The sequence below is a fragment of the Microtus ochrogaster genome, unplaced genomic scaffold (genome assembly GCF_000317375.1).
Source record: "Microtus ochrogaster isolate Prairie Vole_2 unplaced genomic scaffold, MicOch1.0 UNK3, whole genome shotgun sequence".
Taxonomy (NCBI): Eukaryota; Metazoa; Chordata; class Mammalia; order Rodentia; family Cricetidae; genus Microtus; species Microtus ochrogaster.
In genome coordinates this window covers 3,867,308-3,880,313 of record NW_004949101.1, presented here as the reverse complement: position 1 = coordinate 3,880,313, position 13,006 = coordinate 3,867,308, and positions in this window count along the sequence as shown.

Genomic DNA, 13,006 nt, shown 5'->3' with positions numbered 1-13,006 from the left:
CCTATCCTCTTTGAAAGTAAACACCTGAATTCTCTTTCTCCTCTCTTTCCTTCTCCTCCTCTCTTTGACAGAGCTTCATTCTGCAATCTCAGGGTGGCCTCCAAGACATGGCGGTCCTCCTGCCTCAGCTTCCCAAGGCCTTCCTTCACTAACACATTTTGCTATATTCCTTTCCCCTTATAGAGATTGCTTTTGTGACCCAAAACAGGCTCTGAAGAATGAAGGATTTAGCAGAAGGATTTAGTTTTAATTCATAGCAGTGTCTAAGGCCGAACACTAGATGAACCTCTAGCTCTCTGTGTGTTAAACAAGTACTCCACCACTTAACTATAGTATAAGCTCTCAAAATAGAACAACCCCCCCATAAACAAGTAAACAAACAAACCAAGACAACTTTGTCTCAGGATGACAGCTCACACCTTTAATCCCAGAATTTAAGTGGTAGAGGCAGGCAGATCTCTGTTAATTCAAGCAAGCCTGGCCTGCATGGAGAGTTCCAGGCTAGCTAGGGTTACATAGTTAGATCTTGTCTCAAAAAAAGATCTCTTTTTGAGACAGGGTTTTCCTAAAGTGGCTTAAGCTGGCTGGTAACTTGTGATTCTCCTGCCTCAGACTCATAAGTAGATGGGATTACAGACTTGGGATTTTTGCTATAAGAACCACAGTGGAACAAATTCCTTCCCTTAGAAATAAAAATTCAACAGAAACAGCACACTCAGGGGCAGGCAAAGAATATTTTCTTCTGAGATGGCACTCATCCTAGATTGATTTTAACAAACACTCCTGATTAGAAGCAAAGGCAGAGCTTACTCCAAAGTCCACCGGTGCTTTTCTAGCGTGTATTTTCTGGTTCCAGTTTGACCCCTCCCCACAAAGGCAGTGTTTGCTCTGTGTCCTCTAGCTTGGCTTGAGGCATTCCTGGATGAGTTCAAATGGCTCACACTCTGACAGGAAAGTTACAGGACTCACTAGATAAGGCGGTGTGCAAGACTCACAAAGTCCCTGCTCGGGTTTACAAACGTAGTTAGTGATTGCTGAAGACGCAGGAGACACGGGGTGGGGCAGTTGTCTAGAGACCCACAGGAAGCTCTGGAGATGTTGCACGAGTTCTCATGCATCCTGCAACAGGACGTTTCTACCATGAAGCTGCTTTGTAGGTGTCCACACTCTTGTAAGTAACCCCAGCAATCTCCTTGGTCCACCAAGCTAGGCTTGGATGACATTTTCTCTTTTTGTCCATCTTTGCTTTTTCTATCTAGGGTGAATAGGGATGTCTGTACATTTCAGGAAAACTAACCCACATTATGTAAAATGTTACTCTAAACCTAGAGGCTTATAGTAACACAGAGTTTTTAGAGTAGACTTACATTTCTAGGTAAGTTTTAGGTTCCTAGGAAAATGGAGCAGAAAGTCCAGAGCATTCCCATTTGATCCTGGACCCCTTGGCTCCTGCTCAGCCTCCCCACTATCAATACCATACGCTACACCAGAGTGTGTGCCCGTTAGAACCATGAGTTTACACTGACACACCATCACCCGAAGTCTGTAGTTTACATTAGGGCCCACTCTGGGTGTTGTACAGCCTATGAGTCTTGATAAATGTAGAAAGACATGTACCCCTTGGGAGAGTATCATCCAGAACATTTATCTCCCAAGACCGTCTGTGTTCTGCCTATTTTGTCTTCTCCTCTTAACCTTTGGAAACACTGATGTTTTTCAACTCCGTGTTTTTCCTTTTCTAGAACTCATTAGAGATAGTCTAGAATACTGCGTGTATGCTGTACCCTGTAGCTGGACAGTTCATTGGGTTTTGATGTTGGATAGTAGTTTATCGTCTGGATTCACCATGCTGTATTTGCACACCTACCCAGAGGCTTCTCGTTGTTTCTAAGTTTCATCAGCTAAGAATAAAGCTGCTACAAAACAGTGTGCAGTCTTTTCAACCCGTTTTGGTGAATGCCAGTAAGCGTGATTGCTTGGTATATAGTAAAACTGTGTGTATTTTTTTTCCTGTTTTGTTTTTGAGACAGAATCTTGCTATACAGTCCAGGCTGAATTTGAACTTGAACATGAAACTCTCCTGCTTTAGTCTTTTAAGGGCTAGAATTACATTTACTTATTTGCAGGAGAGGGGATTGAACCCAGATCCTTGTGCATGCCAAACAAGTACTAAACCACTGAGCCAAAGCTCCACCTTTTGGTTTAATTGGAGGAACTGCCAACTTGTCTTCAACAAGACGGTGCCATTTTGTCCCTCAGCCTCAATGGATGAAGGTTCCTTTTGCTTATACTGTGGCTAGCATTTCGGCATCATCAAATTTTTGCTGTTCTAAAGTATGTAGTAGTAACATATTTTTGTTTTCATGATTCTGTGAGATTTGTAGATGGCTCTTCCTCTCTGATTAGCTGATTAGCTGCACACAGTGGCCCTGGATGATGTTAATTTGTCTGGAGTGTTGGCTATAATGGCTGGCGACTTGCTCAACTTCCATATAGCTAGCCTAGACCTCATCACACGGTGATGGAAGGTTTGCAATAGCAAGAAAGGAGATGTCCTAATACACAGTTCTCCCCAACCCTCTATTTGTCTTATGTTGACTACATGAAGATAGCAAGTCATAAATCTAGGTCCATGTTAAGGAAAAGGATACAGAATGTTCTAGTTATACTTTTCCAACCTACAGCAATTGATGACTATGGTTCCTAATGTTCCAAAGAGTATTTAACATGTCCAAGAGGGCAGTATGCAAATGCTACAACATGTTATATGCTTTAAGCTACATATTGGTTGTAAAAAAGAAATTCCTCTGTCTTCTCAGAACTGTTAACACAGGGACCCAGGTACTTGATTGCCAGCCCTGGTATCCGTTTCCTCCTCTTCTTCATTGCTGACCCACTGAGACTGACCAGGACCCAGGTACTTGATTGCCAGCCCTGGTATCCGTTTCCTTCTCTTCTTCATTGCTGACCCGCTGAGACTGACCAGACAGAGGCCCTCTAGCAGGAGAGGAAGAAGCGTGCCCCTACAGAAAGTGTGGGAAAGGATATTGCCATCTTGGAAGAAAATAAATTGAGATTCCAAAGATTTAAATAGATTCTCCTCAACAAACCATCCTGGCTTAAAAGAAAATACTGACACATTGAAAGAAACAAAGCCATCAAGCCAAGGCTTCAGAAGTGGACCATGTCAGTGTCTCTGGTGACACAGATAACAGTGGTGACACTCCTTTGAGGCTCCTTCCTGGGTTTAACGTTGGGACAATAGTGGGGAGGGGGTCGGGGGAAGTAGCTCCTGTGTGGAAGGAGAGGCAAGGATTCGAGTAAGTTTCAAATCCCCAAAACAAAATATCTGTGAAGCAACTTGTCTCTTTTACCTAAGATTCATCTTTCCTCCTTAGCTTGACAGCTGTAAATGTTTGGTTCCATTTTGTTCAACAGCTCCCCAAAGAAGCCCTGTTCACGGGAAGGTCTTATGCTTTGGAACACTGCAGTCAGTAATCAAGCATGAGTCAAGATAAGCCTTTTGCTGCAAAAGAATAAGAAAGAAGATTTAGAGCACAGCGGGTTTTGCTCCCATTATTTAAAAATGACAAAATTATTCAAGTGAGGAACATATGCTAGATTATTTTTGTTTATTGAGAGAAGGTCTCACCTCTCAGGCCATTTGGGGAAGTGCTTTTCCCACTGAACAATCTTGTCAGCTCAACAAACTTTCAGATAAATTGATAGATGATGGTAGAGCTAGAAAATTGGGATCAAAGATGCTTTTATACTGGCTTGAAAAGACTTTTTTTCTTCTGCAGTGTTAGATGATGATTATAAATATTCCTAGTCCAGCGAGGGGCTCCTCTCTGAAAAGGCCTTCCTTAAGAGGCTTCAGAGTCCACACAGGGGCTTACTGTCTCCATAGCCCAGTTTCTACCCTCACCTCAGCCCTCCACCCCACCGCCCTCAAAGCACTCCTCATAGTAAGAGCCCCAGGAGAAAATGTTATGCACTAACCACTCTGAATTCTTTCTAGTATTGCAGTTGATTGAGCTCTGTCTGAAAAACATGTCCACAGAGGGAGAAAATAAGTTTCCCTATGACTGAAAAGAAATAATCTTTATGAAACTTCCAAGCCACTCGGGAGATAGCTCATCAGTAAAGTCAGCACCATGCAAGCATGAGCACCTAAATTTGATCCTCAATATTCACATAAAAAGTCAGTCATGGTCCTGTGTGTTTGTAATCCCAGTGCATGGGAGGCAGAGGCAGTAGGATCCTTCATGGTCACTGGGCAACTGGTCTGGGCAAACTGGTAAGCTCCAGGTTCTGCTAGAGAGCCTGTCTCTAGAAAAATGCTGATGGATAGTGGAAGGAGATACCTGATGTCTATCTCTGGCCTACATACAGAAACACACACACACACACACTCACAGATACACAGACAGACACACACAGACACAAACACACATACACATACATAGACACACACACAGACACACACACACTCAAATACACATACACAGACACTGAGACAGACCCAGACATATACACACAAGAGACACAGATACAGATACACACAGGTCCCCAAACAGACACACACACACACACACACACACACACACACGTACACACAGACACATACACAAAGAGACACAGACACACACAGACATACACACATCCAGACACACACAGACAACAAGACATGCACACAGAGATACAGACATACAATCAGACACACATACACACAGAGTTCTAGTTTGTTTCCTTGTTATTGTGATAAATACCATGACCAAATGCAACTTGGGAAAGACAGGACAAGGGAAGCCGGGTCAGTAACAACACTGCTTCTGTCCCACATGATCATATGATCATCCAGCTTTTCTTTTTTTTTTTTATTTACTTATTTACTTTGGTTTGTTTGAGACAGGGTTTTTCTGTGTCACAGTCCTAGCTGTCCTGTACCTAGCTCTTGTAGATCAGGCTGGCCTCGAACTCACAGAGATCTGCCTGCCTCTGCCTCCAGAGTGCTAGGATTAAAGGCATGTGCCACCACCGCTCGCTCAATTTAGCTTTTCTACAACCCAGGACCATCTGCCAGGGATGACACTGACCATGGTGAACTGGGCCCACCTACTTCAGTTAGGAAAAGAAAAGCCCCCCAGACATGACGCCAGTCTAACTTAAGGAAAGCAATTCCTCATTTGAAGTCTCCTCTTTCAGATCTGTCAATCTGACAACCAAGATTAGCCATCACACACACACACACACACACACACACACACACACACACACGCACACATGTGTGTGCATCTTTTAAAAGATGTATCAATTTTACTACTTTACTTTATTTGTTAGGTATGAGCAGGAGATTTGTATTTAGATTTAGAGTCTAAGTTTAAAAACTGGAGATGATCTCCAAATCTCAGTTCTGTTGGGGCAGGGGCTGTGTCTACAGACAAGATGTTCCCTTCGCAGAAACGGTGATAAAGCACCAATTAATGACTGCGGCAGTGAAATGGGAGTGTTTAACCTTTCAGGCGTGCCAACAATGTGCTCCTTAATTTGAAAATAGGGTACACAGCGTTTGCGAATGGAGAACAGCAACGGTTCATCACTCAACTTGACATGCCTCCTTTGCGACAGGAGCGAGGGAAGGGATCCTCTCTGCTCCGTGCCTTCTGCCTTCTGCCTAAATTCACAGAGAAAGAGCAGATGCTCTAATTGGGGGTACCAGACACTGAAAATATCTGGCACCTGGGGAGAACGCGCTGACAGGTTCTCCTCGAGAAGCCAGCCTTCCTCTGGAGCACCTTGGAGCACCTTGCGTGCATCACCAGCCGCAAGCCTTATTATCCCCTTTTTGCAGATGGCAGAAAAGTGTGGCAGGAGATTCAAAAGGCTCACTTGAGGCTACAGGGGAAGCCAAATGCTCCTCTCAAAATAGAAACGGAGAGCTCTGGGAAGCTTGGTGAGCTCACGAGGGTCCTTTAATCTCTGGACCCTTCTGTGTCGTTTTAGACACTTCTTTACCTCGTGAAAGGACTGCCAACACTTCCTCCAGGATGTCGTAAAAAGGTGACATTTAGAGTAGGAAACTGAAACTCTAATTGACTTCTACTAAAGCAGGAAAATAAGTGCCCTGCATTCCTTCTCTTAGCCAGATGTTTGTAATTCCCCCTTGGGATTCTACCCTGAGGGGAGCGGAAGAAAGCATAACAGAGTAGGCCACTTGAGTTGGTCTGCTTATGCACCCAAGATTTGATTTATTCTTCTTCTTTTACTTCATACTGGGAGCAATGGTCAGTCCATTCAAGACAGATAGAGGAAAAGGGTTTCTATTTCACTTCCTGGACTTTGGGATAAAAGAACCCTTGGGTGTCTTGCAATGATAAATAAGGAGTTTGAGATAAACCGTCCATTTCCAGGTCTAGGTATGTAGGTATGTGATTATTTTTATTTACTTTGGATCATATAACTTTAGCACAGATGGTGGAGCACTTTTGACATGCAAGTATGCAGAATGTGCTGTTCTCATTGGTAGTCAGCCTCATAAAAAGCACGGCCCTGGCTGCCTGCTGGTCCCAGGAAGAGGAGAGACACATGCGGCCTGGACCGCAAACCGACTGAGCCCACGCACTTGGGCTAGTCCCTGGCCACACTGTGCAAACATATGCAGGTCAGCATTGTTTACTCTCGGGGGTGACTGGGCTTGTGATGGTTGCGATGCAGCATACCATGTTACAGCTGAGGGATGCAGAGCCATTGAAAGAGGAGATGGTGAGAGATTCTTACTGGGATGTGAACAATGCTTGCAGAAGTGTTCAATTAAGGTAATGGCATAGTATTTAGCAAGTGTAAGAACTCAACCACATTTAGATTTGACGTCTTATAACAGAATAACCATATCTAGTGTTCTGAATAGCTGGCCTGCCCATTGATATCTTCCTTGTAGGTGACAATAACTTTTATATCCTTTTCCTAACTTTTTTTCTAACAAATTCTTTACCCTTTTATTGCCCTGTCAGCATTTGGCATTTATCCAAGATTTATTTCTAAGCTGAATTAATACCTGCATTCTACAATTAACATTTTGATATATTTTTTGCACATTGCTGCCTATGCACCCCAACTAATTTCAATTCTAAAATATATGGTTATTATTATTGTGTGTGTATGACATGTATATAAACATGTTTGTGACATAGCACACATATATAGGATAGAGAAAACCCCATGGAATTGGATCTCTTTTTCTACCCTTACTTGATTTCTTGGAATCCAACTTAGGTTGTTAAACTTGTGTGGCAAGTGCATTTAGCCGCTGAAGCCACCCACTGGCCCCTCTCTCCATTTCATTTTGTGATGTAGTTTAAAATAAGTTGCAGGTGTCTGTATCCCTCACCAACAAATGCACAAACTCACCGCTCCCCAAGGTGTCCTTAGACCCTGCTCTAGTCCCTTTTTACCCCTCTGCCTGAAGGCACACACTCTTCTGGCTTCTTTTCACAGTTTACATTAGTTTGGCCTGCTTTTGAACTTTATATAAACAGAACTATGCACTCTGTAGCCCGCCTGTGTCTAGCTTCTCCCTCTGGGCTTAACCCTTCTTCTTTTAGTGAGTAAAACATCTTCGTTAGGATCTACATATTAGATTTTTACATGGAAATTGAACACAGAGCTGCAAAAGACTTGGGGAATCTTCTGAGGAGCCCCGTGTCATTACCTGCCCCTTCTTCCCACCCAATGCCACTAAGCAGACGAAGATTAGGCGTTTCAAACGACTTAAGGAAAGATTCACAATGACAGAGTTAACATCGTCTGCTCAAGATTCTCTCATGTTGCCCTCATTCTCAAATGAATAATTTAGACAGTATCTTTGAAGACTGCGCTTAACTTTAAAACTCGGTGCTTCTGTGATGTGTACCCAGCTCCACCAATCAACTTTAAATAGCACACTGAACTAAATAGCCCGTGAAGCAGGCATCTCTCCTACTTCCTCGTGTGCTTTTAACCTTTCCTGCCCCTCTCCCTGCTTAGGGTTGATAGGTCTTTCCAAACCACAGAGGAGAGTTGTTGGTATTTGTCTCTTGGGCACAGGGCTTTTGATTTAGTGAGATCAGTAAGATGTGAGGGCTGACCAGGCTCTTAGGGTTAATGAAACTGGACTTTCTCCTGGGGTGTTGCCTGCAGTACATACCTCAGGGATCCCACCACAGTGTGAGAAAGCTGAATTAGTGGGAGCAGTTGGACTTGGCCAGTTGTCTTCCTCATTGCATATGGGCTGGGGGACAGGGAATGAAAGCTAAAGTGTGTCAGATTCTTTCAGAAGGGCCAAGTTCCAAGGCTAAGTCTGTTGAACTAACTGCTTTATTTCTTAGACTTAAATTGAGGGTTTTAATTAGGCACTGTCTGGATGCCACTATTGTCATTTCCCACAATCCCTCTGTCTGGGGACTTCCAGCATCAGCAGGGACCAGGTGACCTGTTCTAAGGGGCAGGGAGCTGTTTTGTGTTCATGTTTAAAAGGACAGGGACAGGGGCCAGGCCTTATTGCCATTAACAGAACTGCCATTCTTCTCGGTTACCTTGAGGCTGTGGAGTTTTGTCTATTGATAGAATGAAAAGGGTAGATTATTGAATCTACCCTGAAAAGAAAAAAGGGAGAATATAGATATGATAAAATAAACAGGTAGATTATTGAATCTACTTTTAAAAAGCAACACTAGTTTTGAATATTTTACATTGGATGATTTTTACATATTGTATACAAATTTTGTATATTGATACAAAGTAGAGATTAATTTTGTTAAAACATGCTGTACATATGTTTCTAGTCTTGCTCAAGGTATTGTATCTATACAGTTCATTTAACTAATGCAAATTTCTGGTTATTGAAAGTTGTTATTACCAACTGTTCGGGATAAGAAGGAAATTCAGTTAGTAATTAGTCATCTATTGCAATCAGACTTGTAGTCGCATTAGGTGTGTTTTTAATGTCAAATAGAAATATATTTTAAATAGACAGGTCGTCATCAAAACACTTCAGAGATTCACAGATTATGGCTTTTAAGGTGTTTGAATACTATAGCTTTTTTTTTTTTTATGACAATGAGACAAGTCTGCTCCTGGTACTACCAATCTACTTCAGAGATTATGGACATCAAAGAAACTCCACATGGAGTTTAGTTTCTCTGTTGCAAAAGTAAGCCACTGAGTAAGAAAATGCCCTTCCCTTGACATCTGACAGTATGCTGTCCTAATTGGACCAGCAGTACACAAAAGAGAGTGACTGCCAAACATTGTCACGACAAGGCAGGACAGCACTTCAGAATATCCTGCTTCACAGAAAAGTCTGTCTAATATTCTAGGCCTATAGGCCCAAGTTGGATGCCCCAACATTGCAGAGGAACCTTGGGTGACTGTTCAGACAGTCAACTGTTTCTGTCACTTCTAACATATTTTTTGGAAATTGCTTGCTTGCACTTCCTGCTTACTCAGTTAATATTATTTTTTTCTTGAATCTCTGAGGTAGTTGCAGACTAGATAGTTATAGTTTTCCTTGTTTACCAGACTCTGAAAAGAAACTCACTAAAGAGGTATAAAGTGTCAAATGTTGAGAGATATTAAAAGATAATTTGATAATGCAAATTAGAATATAAAGTAGATTAGATTCAACCCTTTGGACTCATCAAGATAAAATAGGTATGGAGTATTTTTTTTTCTGAATTTGTGAAGTGCAAATGGACTAGACATTGTTGATTTATTTATTGCATGTATATAGTTATTATACTTATAGTATATAGTTTTTTCTTATATTAGTTATAGCCTTCCTTTTTAGACAAAAAGGTGAAATATAGTGGGTGGCTGACAATGAGGGTGGACTGAGAAGCCAATGATAATGACACTGGATTTTGATTCTACTGCATGTACCAGCTTTTTGGGAGCCTAGTCTGTTTGGATGCACACCTTCCTAGACCTGGGTGGAGGGGGGACCTTGGACTTCCCACAGGGCAGGGCACCCTGACTTCTGTTAGGACTGGAGAGCGAGGGGGAGTGGGATGGAGGGAGTGGGAGGGAAATGGGAGGATGGGAGGAGGTGGAAATTTTAAGTAAATAAATAAATAAAAGTTAAAAAAGATATTATTTGTGTTTTAATAAATAAAACTTGCCTGAAGATCGGAGTGCAGGGCAGCCACACAGTCAGTCATACAGGCCAGGCAATGCTGGCACACACTTTTAATCTCGGCAGCCACACTAGTTAGCCATAGAGGCCGGGGCTGGTGATGCAAGCCTTTAATCCCCGCACTAGATAGGAATATAAAATGGGCAGAGAGTGGTCTCAGTCCCAGTCTGAGGATTCATGGAGGCAGGATGGCCCATTTTGTTCTGAGGTAGAGGTAAGAGCCAATGGCTGGCCACTTTGCTTTTCTGATCTTCAGCTTGAACCCCAATATCTGTCTCTGGGTTTTTATTATTCATGTTACAGAGAGTCTTAGAGCGGTGGTTCTCAACCTTCTTAATGCTGTGTCCCTTTAATACAGTTCTTCATGCTGTGGTGACCCCCCCCCCAACCATAAATTACCTTGTTGCTACTTCATAACTGTAATTTTGCTACTGTTACGAATTGTAATGTAAATATCTGATCTGCAGGACCCACAGGTTGAGAAACCCCCCTAATAGTATCCTCAACCCTGCCCCGCCTTTGCAGAAGCAGCTGCCCATAAACTCTCGGTCATCTCATCTTCTCTCTGATATTCTTAGTGTGCTTCTGAGGCACATATTACTGGAACACACTCAGGGCTTCTGGGAAGTCTGGCAGAGCCCTGCCTCGAAAGCAACTCTCAGTGAACATGAGCCACTGTGGAGAAACATGTCACGTGACCCAATCATGCCAATTTGTATAGTTAATAGGAAATTACCATACATGCGCTCCAGAGAAACGCATAAGCACCAAACTGGCCACAGCCTAAGCTGCTGACTTATTCACACATGAGATAATAAATGCATATTGTTTTAAGTCTGTTAGTTTGGGCATGACTTGTTACATGGCATTTTTGGGGTCGTTGATAGCTAAGACCTATTTAAGCTACCCACCAAGGACCATGTGCTCTCGGTAGTTAGAAGAAGTTGAATGTGTAGCCTCATAATGAAATTATAATCAATAAAATTACATTACATTTAGTATATACTTATGTTATAATTAAATTACACCTTCTATAATTTGACATACTACTCAGGAATCACACACTTGGGCACACATACATCCTATTCAGAGATAAATGCAGCAATACTAATATAATTATGTTGGTCTTTTGGCTGGTAATTATGACACCAAGTGAGGTCATAAACTAGCCATTAAGACAGAGTCTTTTTTTTTTTCCTAGTGTACTTACAGAGGTATTGTGGCTCTTTCAGGACAGAGTCAGGCTGTAGGAGAGATTGAGAACTTTAGTGAGAAGCTCCACTATGAGTTGTAAAGCCCTAGCCAAACCTTAGGGGAAGTAAGAGAAGAAAATGAGACATAGAGCTAAGAGAACATCCAAGACTGTAGGTATCAAACCAGGCTAGCTTGAGTTCAAAAATATATATCTTAGGAAAACAATAGCTCACTTTTCTAATGGAAACAGAGTGAGGAGCTGTTAGAACCAACTGGTCCACAGAAACCGGATGTTTAGACAGAAAAGCTTCTAAAAGAAATTATAACACAAGTGTTGAGGCTAGCATTGCCCAGTAGCATTCACTGGGACTCCGGAGAAGGTGTATATCAGTCTCTTGAGCAAAATCAAGAAATGTCCATGTTCTACTGGGAAAAATTTCCCTGCATCCACCCTTCATCCCAGTCCAGCTTGAATTCAGATTCACTAAAGGGAGGGGCTGTGGGCATTCTCTGGTTTCCTCAAGGAAAATCTCTCAAAGAAATTCTTTAAGCCACTCTTGGCTTCTTTCTACCCATTGACTCACCTACTCTGCCCTTTGTGAGTGATGAATAAACTAGGAAGTATAAACCAAGTTCCTATACATCTAGAACTTTCCCTGGGTGTTACATTTCCAACTTTCCTGCAGAGGTTTCCCAGTGACGAAAGAAGTTAGGACAGGGGCCCCAAAGTAGCAGTTCTAAGAATGTCCATGTTGAGGGCCAGCAAAGCCAAGAATAGAGTGCCAGTTCCTGGTTCCACGTCACCTTTTGCTTCTGTGTGGAAGCTGTATGTGAACACATGGCTGAAATTGAGAGAAAGCGTCTTGACACCTCATGGTTGGGTCTCTTGGACTACCAGCCCACTCCTCCCCATGCTTCACCCCTGTGTCTTCTAAATCCTATAAAATTCCCAGGCTCTCAACTCATTGGTGCCTTATTTCTTGAGCCATTCCTACTATTCAGGAGCTCTGCCCCATTTCTTGCTCTCCCTTGAGATCCCAACTATGCACTTAAAATAAAAATAAGCTTCCTAAACTTTGTAGGCTGTGGATTTCACTCTTTGAATTTACAAGTAAAGGTCCTCTCTCCATTGCTAGTTTAATCTCAAGTTGACACAAGCCATAGCCAATTACCTGAGGGTAGGAAGCCACAACTGAGAAATTTCCTCCATTGACTGTAGACAAACCTGTAGGGCATTTTCTTAATTTGTGATGCCAGAGGGCCCAGCTCATTGTTGGTAGGTCCATACTTGGGCTTTTGGTGCGCAGGCTGAGCAAGTCACGAGGGGCAAGTTAGTAAGCAGCACTCCTGCATGGCCTCTGCATCAGCTCCTCCCTCCAGGTTCATGCTCTGCTTTGATAATGAACCCTGATATGGAAGAGTGAGTGAAATAAACCCCTTTTTGCCCCAACTTGCCTTTAGTCATGTGTTTCACCACATGCCTAATTAAGACAAACCCCCAAAGCCACTGGTTTGAGGGACAGTTGTGCTGGCCCTCATATTTTCAGAGACCTAGACCCTGAGCTGAGGTCACTAAGAGCCAAGAAAATCTCTATCACTCGCAAAGACACCTCCAACTTTCCCATACATAGGGACATGGCT